The 14882-nt window shown below is 36.0% G+C and overlaps 1 protein-coding gene and 1 long non-coding RNA gene across 7 annotated transcripts in view; both read right to left on the bottom strand.

The window, feature by feature from the left end:
* LOC149804709 (regulator of G protein signaling 7-like) overlaps nt 1-14882 on the bottom strand; it is a 294195-nt gene that overhangs the window by 259839 nt on the left and 19474 nt on the right. The window lies entirely within an intron of this gene.
* On the bottom strand, nt 5363-14307 carry LOC149804710 (uncharacterized). The gene is made up of 3 exons (XR_016416494.1): nt 10879-14307; nt 10108-10199; nt 5363-8910 (listed from the first exon to the last, which is right to left on the bottom strand). It is a non-coding gene; the product is annotated as an uncharacterized LOC149804710 (long non-coding RNA).

The raw sequence follows: 14882 nt of genomic DNA, 5'->3' as shown, positions 1-14882 counted from the left end.
TCTGGCACGAATTTGTGGATTGGACTGGGGTTGGGCCTTCTTGAAACATTTTGCAGACAGTCCCTGAGGACAGTTTGCCTGAACTCATTTCCTGGTCAACTGTAATGGACCAGGAGTGGAGTTAAAAGACTGATGTTGGTGATCGAGTAAGTCTTGAGAAGCCATATTAAGAGTGTTCCCCTAAAAGAGTCTCAGTTTGTAGAGGAGCTTCCCTTAGAAAATCTTTACTGTGGGTAAGCAAGACCTTTGACAACTCCAATGCAGCGTAATGGCGGATGTGCTAAAATTCCACTGATAATGCCATGGCAAAAGATAGTGCATGCTGGGATATTTTAGCCACAGCCTCCAGCACACGCTGTAATGTAGCTGGTTTCAGGGAGGCCTCTCTCAGCATACTAAAGGAAGTAGGTGAGAAAAGGTCAGCATGTGAGGCTATAGTTACAAGTAACCGTGTTTTCTGTTCCATGGCATCAATTATTTTACTGGGAAGGCATGCCCAGGATCCAAAAGATATACCAATTTTGTCTGCATCAGCATCCAAAGAAGAAGTTTTAATAGGTCACATTGGGGAATGTGCCCTATAGCCTGAAGAGATAAGGGGTCTTTACGAAGAGGGAGGAACAGACCACCCTCTACACTGTCAAGCAATATTTTGGCCTTGTCAAAACCTCCCTGATATTTTCTCAATTGTAGATGAATGTGGGAGAAGCAGTCTGGTTGAGGTGGTACCCTGGAGATCTTTTCCAAACTGGATCTTTTTGGACAGCGTGCCAGATGGTATGGGGCACAAGTTGGAGGGTTACAAACTGTAAACCTCGTCTACCGCCTTATCAAAGGTCCAGACATCCTCTTATTCTTCATCCACCTAAGATGATAGAGTGGGCCTGAGAGAAGGTGTCATTGTCCCAGCTACTGTCTCAAACTCGGAGTCGATGAGGATGGAGAGAACATCATCATCCTCAAAGTCAAGGACACTGAGATGGAGAGTGGCTGGGCATCACTATGTCCCTTGATGGAGGGGGCATAGGAGAACTATGTATCGCAGTCCTTGGTTGATCAGGAGGTGCGTATGGGAGATGCGAATGTCTATCTACCCTCAATGATGTAGCCTCCTGAAAGGAAACTACTTGGTGAGGTAATGGTGGGACATGAGCTGCAGCATCACTTTGATACGTATGGCAAGGTCAAAGGTCACTGCGGTGGAAGGCCCCACATCCCATAAGGGTTCATAGGTATAAATGGGTAGGGGGGATGATGAAATAGTCCTGATCCCTAGCATCAATCTTTTGTATGGACTGTTAATCCTGCACAGGGTGGGATGGTGGAGGGAGTAAGTTTGTTCTGGCCCTTTCCGGTACTGTGAGTGATAGATGAAGACAACATCTTCACTCTGTGCATCATAGGTGTGATGTGTTGTCTCCGTAACGGAAGGGGCCAACATGTTGTCAGAGGCACAATGTGTATCTGCCCTAATGGAAGGGAACAACCAGCTAATGTGGTGCTCAACCTCCCTAATGGAAGGGTGCAACCCACGACTATACTGTCCTACCACCTTCATGGGAGGATGTCACAGTGCTCAACCTTCTTAGAGGGAGAGTGCAACCCGCTATTGCTGTGCTCTTTTTCCCCAATGGGAGGGCGCCTCCTGTGGTTGCAGTGCTCTACCTCCCCAAAAGGAAGGAGCAACCCGCTACCTGAAGCTTGAATGCTGTTAGGGACATAAGAACTCCCCGTCACCTCCCTAGACAGAATTTGAATGGCTTCTTGAATGTCAAGACTTTCCTTCTGGAGATACTTCAACAACCACTGAAGATGTTTGGCCTAAATTGTGAGATCTTGATGAAAAACCAAAAAATTCTAATGAAGAAGAGGGAATGTTCTTCTGTCCATAATAGGTACGCCTGGAATCTACTGTACTCCTGGTGCTGGAAGGCCACAAATACAAATTGTGCAACATTTTTCTGAGTGCACCTAGAGCACTTGATATAGTCTCTGTGTGTATCCCACGAGGCCTTCATGTAGCCACACTGCCCCGCACTGTTTTGCTGTTTTTTTTTTTCTTCTGTGGTGGTGTGGTCGCTTGTTCTCACAAAACTTGACTTACCATGAATAAACAAAAGATGGAAATTATCGTTAAGTATTTCCTTATTTTTTTAAAGAAACAAGATATTCCAGTTCTGATTATTTGTTTATTGAGGTAACATGCAAATACATGAATGTCAACATGAGCGTTGTATGAAGTTATAACTTATTTTATCGAGTTGAAAATAAAAAATGGAGGAAATGATGTCCTCAACATTTAAGCGGGGCCTGTTATTGTTCATAGAATGTAGGGATTTACCTGTACCATTCAGTTAATTTTTAAAGTAAAGATGTCTACCACAACGAGTAGAACAAGAAAGCTTCTGAATTCCCACAAAGAACAAAGTTCTAAGGGGAAAAAGAAAAAGCTACAATATGGTTTTTAGAAACAAATGGACAGTGGCTACAATGAGAATTATAAACACTGTAGAAATGGAGAGACCACTAAATGTGGTGTATTATTGTCCACAGGCATTAATTTCTCTGTCAAAACTGCTTCAGATGTCTATACAGTATGGCGTCCATGAAAAAATGATATATAGGTACATCTACCTTCTGCACATCGCCTGCGGCAGAGTGGTGTGCAAAAGGTGAAAGGGTCATTCTGACTTTTTCTCTACTCTGGGAGGATGTATTCACATCATACAGATACTATATTTTCAACGTGAAAATAGAGAGCTAAGCAACAGTAACAGGATAAGTAATGGCATTGCTAGGAAAGAGCTGAAACTGATGAGAATTTGTTGTACCCCGGTATTACACATTACACAACATAAGGTTGATTTAAAGCATAATGTGGATACAAATATATTTAAACTACATCATTTACATGTGAAAAACATGTCTGTTAGCAGAACCTACGTTTATAACATTTTATTTACACAGTTTCAAGCTTCTAAGCCAGCATATGGTCTCTTAACCAATATAGATCATACAAAAGTAATCCCAATGCACATGTCCAAAGAGCAGACCTAGTTCATTTATTGATCTCTTTTTTTAATTCATGAAAATGTACAGTCTTTTTGTCATAGTTTGTTTACTGATGTAGAACTGTCCCTTGTGTGATAAACTTTAACATTCCGGATTATGTGGTGTTCGAGTTATTGTATAGACTGATACCAGATAACGAATCCTTGGGTTATTTGCTCAACCTGACGATATCATTACAATCAAAGGTGGGAGTTCTTTAGTTAAAAAACATCAACCCGTGTTTTATGTCAGTAACACATTATTTGATTAATAACTGTATATCAATGTACTAAATACAGTTGATGGTTTTCTGTTACTTACTATATCAATCACATTATTTGATTACTTTGTATCAATCTACAAAGTATAACTAATATTTTCTAGGCATGCTACCAGGCTACTTGGAAATTTGTCGGATTATGTTCTATTAGCTCCAGCAAAATTTCATGAGGACAGCAGTCTTCCTTCAATTTATGTACATTTTTTAAACAGCCAAGAGCACATTTATGCATTCTTTTGCAGTGTTGCTGGTATTTACATTTTTCGAAATTCAATTCCTAAAAAGTCTTTACACAATGACTAAACTTGTCAGTTATCGCTAAGAATTGTGGGGAAAAAACATCATGATGACCCTAGGAATGTTTTACCTAACTGTCCGATGTAAAGACCAAAGACATTTTATATACTCAATCAATATTGTCATAATAAGAGGTAAAACATATACACCAAATGAAGCAACTACAAGATAATAGAGGTACAACATGCACATAAATATTTCAGTACATTTTCATCATTCTTGAGCAATTTATTAGAAGTACCAGTAAGTATACATGTTATTTTCACTGATTACTATTTTGAACTGGTTTGACATCTTTGCAAAAGTTTCCAAATCTGAGTTAGTTTCTCTTTTTTAAAAACCCCACTATGACATTCTTCATTACAACCTGAATTTAGATCTAATATAATCATAGCACAACTCCCAAAAATCTGACAATAATTTCACTAATTTCTTTAAGTTATGCAAGTTTTAGTGCCAAAATAAAAAGAATTTGATTTAATAAGTTTACAAGACATGTTATATTCTCAAAGGAAAAAGCTTGAGACTGCATCTTCTTTATATGAATAAAGATGTTACAACTATTTGTGAATGTTCATTTTCAACTGTGTCAACAGTCAATCATTGTACTTTGACCTATGCTTACTTTTGAAAGATGACAACTCTTTAAAAAGCACATGATTGTTAATTTAACTGTTATTGACAATAAATTCATGTGTCTTCATTTTATTTGTCTTCCGTGCTTACTGTATACAACCGGTGCTTAGTCCAGGTAACAGATGATTGATTAGTAAACCTGCATACAAGCACCCAATAATCTGGTGGTCAAGAAAAGTTTTCTCACCCAAATAAAATTTACCTATATAATTTAAGTAATTGCTAATTATCAATGTCACTCTCACAGCTTAACACTGTTGAAATTTCCAGGCAGTGCTTTATAGCAAAACAAAAACTCCATCATACACATGTGATTTGACCATGTTGTCAGTGCCCTTATAAAAATGCAATCCTAAATCAATCTTACACGAGCTTGTGATAGCTCATAGTAAGTTTCTTACAATCTTAACTGTAGCTTACAGACTAAATGGGAGCTCGTAGAGAAAATCTGGATTGATGCAAGTAAAGTTGCTTGTACGATCTTGCTAGCAAACCCTGCAGATAAATCAATTATCTATAAAATGGATATATAGTGATGGTGAGAAATTTAATTACTAGAAAATGTAACATTTTGTGTATAAAATCATTAATTTGCATATCAAAACAATGATCTTTACTTGTTTGAAAAAGGTATTGAAATTCCACTTCTATTAATTATTTGCTTTATTTTAGTTTTTTTTACATATACAGCATTTGTATACATTGAACTTACAGGAAGTATATATGCATGAACAGTGTTGATGTGATATATTGGACAACTGATACCCATGGATTTTGCATGCATTTGTTGTTACCTAATGGATATTAATGAATTTATAATGCACAAACAGGTCAATGAATAACCTTAATTATGTAAAAGTGAATACTGACGATATCTCACATTTGCGAAAAGCAACACTCTCAGTATCAATGCATGCAACAGGACACTAACGAATATTGTATTCAGCACAACAATTTGTCACAATTAAGATGCTATTGTCCTGAATACTGAACACTGACATCTCACATTACTAGAGTAAAAAATTATGATTAAGTAAAAGGTTGGTGGCATTTTTAAATACAAAAAACAAATTTAATAAAAAGAACACATATGCCAGTATATATTTTATTTGATAATTAACGTATATACAAACATGAAAAAGGTTTTTGCAATGTTCATAAAAACAAGTTTGACAAACAAGAGTGAATTCATATCTGAAATAAAAAGCTGAATATAGAAAGTGCAGCAGTGTATCAAACAACCAAATATATATCAGAATATGATTTTAACTATCATCATGGATATAAGGAACAAAACTTATTATGCAACACTCGACACAAATAACAAAATTTCATCTGTTTAAATATTCCAGGAAACAAACCTCTCTAGTGAAATTTTGAAAAAGTTGATGTGTTCAAATGGTTAATGTAGTTTAAAAATGTTAAACTGTATGGTACTGCATTCTAAAATTTTGTTCAGTATATATCAAGGATGGCCAAAGCGGAGCTCATGAGCTGCATGAGGCTTGCACAAGCCTGTGGTGTGACTCTCATGACATATATTAGATTGTGGCTATACCACACACATTTGCTGTCTGCAAAAATATATTTATTGCTCTTTCCAATATTGCCTCCAGTTTTGCAGCTCCCAAAGGTCATCTAGTTGGCCAACCCTGGTATAATAATAATTATAATAATAATAATGATAATGACTTTATTTAAAGAAGAAGCTCATTTGCTCAACTGACCAATCTTCCATGAGGTCTTCCCTCTACAGTTAAATTTGTACATGTACAGATTATTACAAGATGATGTGTCTTTTAGACAACAAATTCTATTAAATCTAGATTAATGATATATTTCCACAATGAAATATGTGCAAAGCTTTAAGGATGAGTACATAAAGGATTCATATAAAGAGCAGATTGAACATCCATAAAATATTCTATATATGGTTCATATCTTCTATATTGATGTTCATGTCTGCATGCATGTCCAGATTTTCTACATGAATGTATATTTATCAGTCATATTCAACAGAATTGTGGGACACATAAGCAAAAGCATTTTCCTTGTCATCATTTATTTGGATATACACACACAAGTCTTTGAAACTTGTAATTGGAACTATTTTGTACTGCACATGCTCAGATTTCAAAAGGACTATATCAAAAGGATTTTCATCAATCACACCATTTTCAGTTGAAACTTCACTATTAATTCTCAGTTCCTTTATGACTGCATAATATTGTGCTTGACACAAACAATCAATGGTACAATTTCTGTGACACTGTATAAACTTCAATATATTTCTCAACATGGCCAAATTTTCTTGATGCATCATTTGCATAGAAAATAACAGTGTTCGAGTTTCATTCTGCAACTGCAGAATACTGTAAAGACTGAAACAGAATTCCATCTTTATACATCCTGTAAAAACAAAGCACTTTTTTTAAGTTCAATAATGCCAAGGATTGAAGTTAAAAGGCTGAGCTGTTCATCTGAAAGTCTGTGTATTACTCGCCTGCCTACAACACTAATAGCTTCGGAAACATATTAGCAGTTAGCATTGGTCTGACATCCCTTTTTGCACATAGATGAATAAAACATTCCAGCTACATTTTCTTTGTCTAAATTTTGACCAATATCTGGCAAATGCAGTAATGTAGAAATGGCAGAACTGGTCTGAACTTCTGGATGCTGTATGCCACGAAAGAGTTTGACCAGCTGACCATTCATATCCTCGAATTAAAAACAACTATGTTACCCAAAGTAATCCTAGATCATGAACAACATCTGGTAAATGGAGAAGTTGATGGATGCTTGCAGACATATGTCTCTCTCCATATAAAACTTCATACCTACAAACAAATTATGTCAACAGTGCTTTACTCTTTGTTAACATAGCCTGACTGACTGATTCACTACTAAGCCAAAAAACCGCTTCTACATGAAGTATATAGTGCTGAAAATGCTCATCATCTAAAATAAGATACAAAACAAGAATTGAATAATATAAAAGCCAAATTCGGCATTCATTGGCTTTCCAGTATGAAGAATGGTCTTTCAGGCTTCTTGTACTCTTCTAACAAAGTTTGGTGGCTTAATTTTCAAGAGTCCTGCATCAACTTTGTGTATATGCTTTGAAAATGAAAAGCTTTCTGATGAAAAGTGAGATGAAAACCCGAGACTTACTAATCTTCTTACAATTCCTAGCAGGACACAGTGCATATAGTCAACAGGTGTCCCTCTAATTATGTCAGGCTGCAACAGAGAAAACCATGATGGTTTTTTTATGCCAAGTATTGTATTACCTGTTTCAACATCTTCATGTACATTTCTAATAGTTTTATCATGTCATCTTCTTGGTCCATATGGATCATTTGTAACAAATGGGAATACCCTGGTATGACATTTTCCAGTTTAAGAACTTTTCCTTCCTGTTTACATCTCAGACAGCTGTGTTTTCTATTAAATTGATTCATGTTTAACACTCTGCATTTTGCAGGCAAATCACATGTTCCACAGAGAAGCATTATTTTAACTTCAATTTTTTCAGCACAGTGACAGCATTCTATAAATACACCATCTCGATATAATTCTTCAAGAGAATGTATGAACGGTTTAAGAAATGTTTCCATTGATGGTTATCCTTCCCCAAACCATAAAAAAAATCCAAATAGGAGATTTTCCGGTCTAATTTTCTTATGGTAGGGCAATTCATTTATAGAGAATAACAATGGCCAAATACTGACTTTTGATGATTTGAATAAAGCCACTCCATCTGTATACCACATCAGAGATATGCTGCTGTGATCTAAGAGAAATCCTTCTGGTTTTGAGTTTTGTCATATATATCTTCAATATTTTCATTGCATTTTTTCTGTTGGTGAAAGCGATGATACAAATCAGTGTGAAAACCTTCATGACTAAAAAGTTTTTGCAGCTGATGTACCATTGAAATTTCCACAAAGTATGAAATGGCTTTTGAATCCGCTAGGTCTGAATGACATATCTGACATTTCTGTTCTTCTGCTGTGGTAGTATTATATAAACATTTCGAGCAGTACCTATGAAATACTAGTGGCATTTTGATATTACTAAAATACTTCCTGAAAAGATACAAGGAAGTTCTACAAAGGTTTGGTGTAAGGCAGTGCAGAGAAATAAGTTTTAGAAGATCTGATAGACACTGTCCAGTCAGTCCATATCTGAATGCAAAGGTAAGAATCAGCATCATACGATGATCCACTATAAATTGGCTGTCCACCTTCATACTGTTGTTTTCAGCAGAAGCCTCATCCTCAACATCCATTTCATCAAACAGAGAGTCGATGTCATTTGTTTCCTCTTTATATCTGGAACCCTCAGCCCTATCTTGTTCCTCCCTTTCATCATCAATATTGTCAGATGAATAAACCTCAGCCCTATCTTGTTCCTCCCTTTCATCATCAATATTGTCAGATGAATAAACCTCAGCCCATCTTGTTCCTCCCTTTCATCATCAGTATTGTCAGATGAATAAACCTCAACCCTATCTTGTTCCTCCCTATCATCATCATTACTGTCAGATGAATAACCTTCAGCTCTATCTTGTTTCTCCCTTTCATCATCAGTATTGTCAGATGAATAACCTTCAGCTGTATTTGTTGATGTATCAGCAATATCTGTGAATTAATTTTATATACAGTAGAGTTGTTTGCAATCAGTGTATAAAACTTAACGTAAACATACATATGCATGCATTGGCTTGCTCCATCTGTCATTTCAGCAATTACAAACCATCAGTGCTTTATATCATTGCATTAAGGAACATATAATATCACCCTTTCAGTATGATACATTAAGCATTTCATCCAGGCATAACTGTTTGATGAATGTTCTCCAGTATACTTTAATTGAAGGAAACATGTTACAGGTATTTCGTTAGACTTTGAAATGCAAGTCAATGTATTCCTTAAGCAAAATATTCACGAGTCATGCAAAGAATAGCTTGTGTATCATTTTCTAGACAGTAACAATTAGTTGCATATGATTTTGACCCTTTAAAAAAATTCAATGGTCATTTCTGTAAATGTTTTGCCAAAATTTTAGGACTCAAATACTATAGGAAGAGACAAACGAAACCTGCAAAGTTACAAACAACCACTTTACCATAACTTGATTTAATTCAGTACATCCCAGAATGAACAATTATGTTGAAGCCAAACTTCACATTATTGATACATTAACCCTTGGTGATGAGCTTAAGTGGCTGGAGGTAGTAGCCTACTGCTGAGCTCTGTAGCATCAAGGTCATGCAAGATACACTAAAGTGGGTGGTATTATAGAAAGGTTGACAGATGTAGCTCTACAATGATACCAAATAATCTGGAATTTCTAGTTGCACTACAAAATACAGAGGGTAAAACCTCATTTTTTGGACCTGATTTTTTTCTGCCCAAAATGTGTCTGTGGTCAGAATTTGATTTTGTGTCCGGATTTTAGACTTTTTGGTCTCAGATCTAAGGCATACTGGTATGAACTGCAACCAGACAGATGAACCTTTGCAAAAAGTAGGATAAGATGAGCATCTGGAATAAAGAGTGGTCTCGATACGAAAATAATGTGTCCATTAAGAATTTTTTTAATTTAAAATCCAACTTTGACCCTTCTGCTCATGCGCGAGCCAAATAGCCAATGAAAAATGATGTTTCTAACACAACTAGGCAGTATGTTATTGGAAGATCACCTGGATGTTGGTGTTTTCGGTTGTATTCAGAAATAGCTTTCAAAATGTGTTTCCTACTCGAATTTCAGACGAAAACAACAATAACCTCCAGGGGTTAATGTGTTAAGTTCATAGATATTGTTAAATTTCTTACCATCTAGACACTGGTCCTGTACAGTAGCAATGTTTTCATTATTTCCATGCAGAAAATCTGTGCCAGCTTATGATCTGTCACAAATTTCAACCCTGTTAAAAAAGAAGACTGCTACTAAAAAAATAACTGGGACAAATTAAATAATTAATTGCTCTATTTTTTAAAAATAAACTCCAAGTAAGATTAACAAGTTATTATGCACATTTTTAGCTTTGAATGGATTTCAACAGTAAATTTTGTACCATTTAATCATTACTGCATGTAACTTACAAGTAGTCACTAAGGGCAAGAAGAAAGGTAAAATTTCCCCTGCTGATAAGTATATACTTATGTACAATTATTAAAAGCCTGAATCATCCCAACTGTGTGATGATTGTACATAAAATGTTACAAATTTTTACTAGCCTGGACAAACAGTTTACTAATCCAAACTGAAATTTACTTTCTGATGACTGCTTTTGTACAAAGATAAATTAAAGAAGTTCGATCAAGCTTGAAAATCAAACATGCAAAGAAAAACAATCATGTACATTTTCGCAATGGCAGCTTGCAAGAACTATGAATCCCCTTGATTCACCATTTACATTTAGCCTTATTAAGATGACTGTACATTTATAATTTATATCCCAACAACAACAACAAAATCATGAAATGGAAAACATGAGAGATATTAAATGCACACTGAACCTGTTTTCTCTAAACTTTTCGATCTCAAATTTTAAGACCCATGATACATATCACTCGGGTATATGCCTACTTATAAGTTCATACCTGTTCCGTGGATTCCCGTCCGATTCCCTCAATCTTTTCCTCAGTCGCCATAATGTTGTTCTAGGAATCAAAGAGTCCTCTGTTTTGTAGTGTTTGTAATTAACTTTTCTTTCACCTGCCATTTTTTCTATTTGTAAGCCTATAATATTCGTCCCTCGTACTTTATCGCAAATCAGCATTATCAGTGCGATCGGATTGGACACAGACGTGTTCGTTTATCTCAGAACCAAAAAAGTAATAAAAAAATTAAAGTATCCTTTTAAATATTTTTTAATTTAAATATTGATCCCAAACAAAATAAATGATTTGCTAAATGAAAAGATCTTGCATTAAGAATGGAATTATGTTTTTCCCAAACCAAGGGACAGCAGGGAAATGAATAACCAAGCTTAGCATGGTTTCTCAGTCCCATGCTGTATTTAGGGTTGGGGGAAAAAATGGCTTACATAGTAAGACATGCAGAATACCTTTTCTTGCCAACCGTTTCATTCTAATATTCTTAAACCTACAAAATTTAAGAAATGGAGTGCAAGAAAATGTGCCTTTTTTTGAACCGGCCCCGTCTGGTACCTCAATGTTGGTACTTCTCCAATGTCTGTTGGAAGCTGAGGTCATTTTGCATGGGTAAACGTGCCTTATTTTGGCAGAATCACAAAGACATAGATTGTAAGGATCTGTGAATTTTTTTAAGAAAAAAAAATGGATCAGCGCTTTTGTTTGTTGTTTTGGTATGATGGGGAGAGGAATTGGTCTATTCAAAACACCGCAACAGTAGTGAAACCACGCAAAGAACCAGATCTATACAACGAGAGGGAACTCGTATTTGTTAAGTTCCAAGGCAAAACGTCATCATGCTGCAATTGTGCGTGTAAATGGTAAGTCATTGACCTATACTGGTGTCAGACCAGTGACAGCCAATTTTTAATATGTTTTTAATCCGTTCAGTCTTCAAAATACCGATATGAAATTCATTTCTTAAGACAACAAACCTGGCCATATTATGAACCTAAAAACATAATGAAAATTTAAAACACACTATAATATTAACTTAGTAACAGGGTTAATATATTGCTATCAAATTCAGTGTAAGGCATCAGACTCAGGACCAGTAACAGCCAACGCTATATCTATTGAATATATTCATAGATATCATAAATTTCTAGCAAATTCGGGTAAATATGTCACCTACTTTCTCACTTGATGATTTAACAAATTATATTTTAAAATTGCACATAAACATGTTATCTCTGCAGCATTTACAATTTACTTTCAAAATAGCGCAATATGGTACCACATGCTACAGTTGTCACATTCTATACAGAGAATACCTTCGTCTTTCATGTCTGCTAGTATTGGCTCCTACTGATTAAAGCTTCTGCAAACATTGTTATTTTTCATGTTCTTTCTAAATTCCTAGGCCTTTCTTTGTTTCTTTCAATTCTGATTTCTTTGCCTTTTCTGTTTCTTTTTCCATCTTCCTTTTATATCTTTCCTCTTTTCTTCTCTCAACTTCCAGCTTTCTCCTTTTCTCCTCTTCATCCTTCTTTTCTAGCTTCTTACAAAAAGCATCTGTTGTTATGACCCTGACTTCTGTAACAAGCTTCCTTTTGGCTGCCTGGGGTTTGTCTGGTGCTGAAGGAAATGTCAGAGAGTGATGGAGGATTACCAATAAGGAAAGAACCACATATAGCACATGTGGTTATTGTATCCCCAACCTTTGGCTGAGTTACTTTTGTGGCTGAAGTGCATGGTACATTTTCAAATGTTGACTTGGCAAAGTGCGATTTTATCAGCTGTGTTTGTCAATAGCATCCAGAATGACTGGGTACATTCCTGTTTTTCTGAATGCTTCCTTAATTCTTGCTGGTGAACACAACTGATCAATTGCATGAACTAAAACGTAGCTTTAACAATTTTTCAGTTACATTGCTACGATGCCTGCAGTGTGAGTTTTTAGTGATGTCTAGCACTGGGGCATCATGCCACAGACATGTAACATGATGTCCCACCCAGTCACATTATCCTGACAACAGGCTGAGCAGTCCTAACACTAACCTCTTAATACTGAGCGCCAAGCAAGGCAGCTGTTAGTACCATTTTGGTATGAATCGACCGAGGATCGAACCCACAACCTGCAGCATCCGAGGAAGACGCTCTAACCAATAGGCCATTAGAGTGGTTGCCAAGGTTAGTTGCCAATGTGCTAAATTTATGTTTCAGTGGACCATTAATGCCAAGGGCCTGTAGGATGTGTGTTGTATGTGGAGGTGGACCAAGTAGTTCAACATTGTTTTCACATGCAACCATTGCCAACTGTAAGCTGATGAGACTGTCATGATTATCACAGACAAGAACTGGCCCTTCTTTGCCACAGTTTGGAAGAAATAGATCCTTGAACCAGGCCAGAAACAGTTCTGAATCCATGCAGCCAGACTCACTATAAGCAAAGTGCCAGTTGTTGGATATAGCATTCCCGTAGGTGATGTGAAGAAATGATTTTTCAAAAATCAGAAAGGTTGACAGAATCTTACTATCAGCTCAAATACATAAATGGGCTGTTATATGACCAGTTGATGACACAACTTGTTGGTAGGCATGTTAGCGTCTTATGCCTATAACTCTCTGTTGTGCCTTTTTCCTACCGCTCCAACTTGTCTCATCTGCATTGAATATGCATTGTGGTTGATCTTTCAAACCCAGCGTGTCCACAGTATTCCTTAGAATTGTGAAGTACTGATACATCACATTCTAATTTACTATTCTGGATCTGGAACAATCTTGTCTTTCTGGCTCTTTTTCATGAGTTCTCTGTGTCTCTCAAAACAAAAATTCTTAACCACCGATCAGATGGACTTCTGTTTAGATTGAACAAGGTCTCGGGTCCACTTTTCCTAACTAGGTAATGCTATTACATACTGCCAGACTATCATCTGAGACGTTAGAAAACCTTGCTGAGTCATGTATTCCAAGTAGTGGACCAATGCAGTCTCCTCTTCCTCAGTTATCATCCTCTTAGGTCCATATTTATGGTTATTATATACACCTTGGACATGGTTGTCAATAGATTTCCAAGGGATACTGAAATCCCTGGAAGCTTGAGTTACTGTCAATCTGCCTCTCTTGACTTCAGAAATAGTAGCCTCAAGATCATCCAATTCATAGCTCTGCCTTTTTGCATTCTGTTTTTGGATGGAAAGAAAAATAGCCTATATGTGAGATTTCACTTCATTTCAAATCTTAAAAAATAGGTGTATCTTATTTTATTTATTGGTGCATGATGCTGAATATTAAAAGTTCATTGCTTATAATTACTGACTCAATGGCTCCAAAGAATATTGACTATTTCTGATTTATTTGTACCATATGTAACTGTTAGACATTTGTGTATAAACTGCTACATTTTAAGGTGCCTAAATACAGGAAAATAGCTTTATTCTGTGTAAATCTATCCTCAGTGTTACTCGGATATAAACTGTTTGGATGTGAATACATGTCTGCAAGTTTGCAAAGAAGTATTTCAGTAAAATTTGCTAAAGTTACTGATTGATTACCTTGGTCACTTGGGCATAATATGTGCAAGGGGAAAAACTCAAACAGGTATAAGGTAGGTTTGGAAAAGGGACAATACTCAGCATCAAATAATGAAAACTACTATGGAAAATGAAATGATGAAATTAGTACATGCAGATACCATGTTACAGAAACAGACAACACAACAATACGTGATACTGGAATTTATAAGATACAAAAGAAACAATTGTCATTATTTATTTCAGTATATAGCATGACTGAAAGTAAGATATTTATTATGGTTGTGCAGGTGACAACTGCAAAACATCATATAGACAAGCCATGTCAAAGGTCATGACCCCCACATGACAGGAAATATATACTGGAAATAGGGTTCAATTTTTTTTCTTTTCAGCTTACCTACTGAATTTGGAGCATGTGATTATTTTTTCAACATCTATTTCTTTTCTTCTAAAAATTACAGATGAGAAGTG

The sequence above is a fragment of the Sinohyriopsis cumingii genome, chromosome 2 (genome assembly GCF_028554795.1).
Source record: "Sinohyriopsis cumingii isolate HCF-2022 chromosome 2, ASM2855479v2, whole genome shotgun sequence".
Classification (NCBI taxonomy): Eukaryota; Metazoa; Mollusca; class Bivalvia; order Unionida; family Unionidae; genus Sinohyriopsis; species Sinohyriopsis cumingii.
The sequence above is the reverse complement of the archived record's forward strand: the minus strand, read 5'-3'. Positions and strand labels throughout refer to the sequence as shown.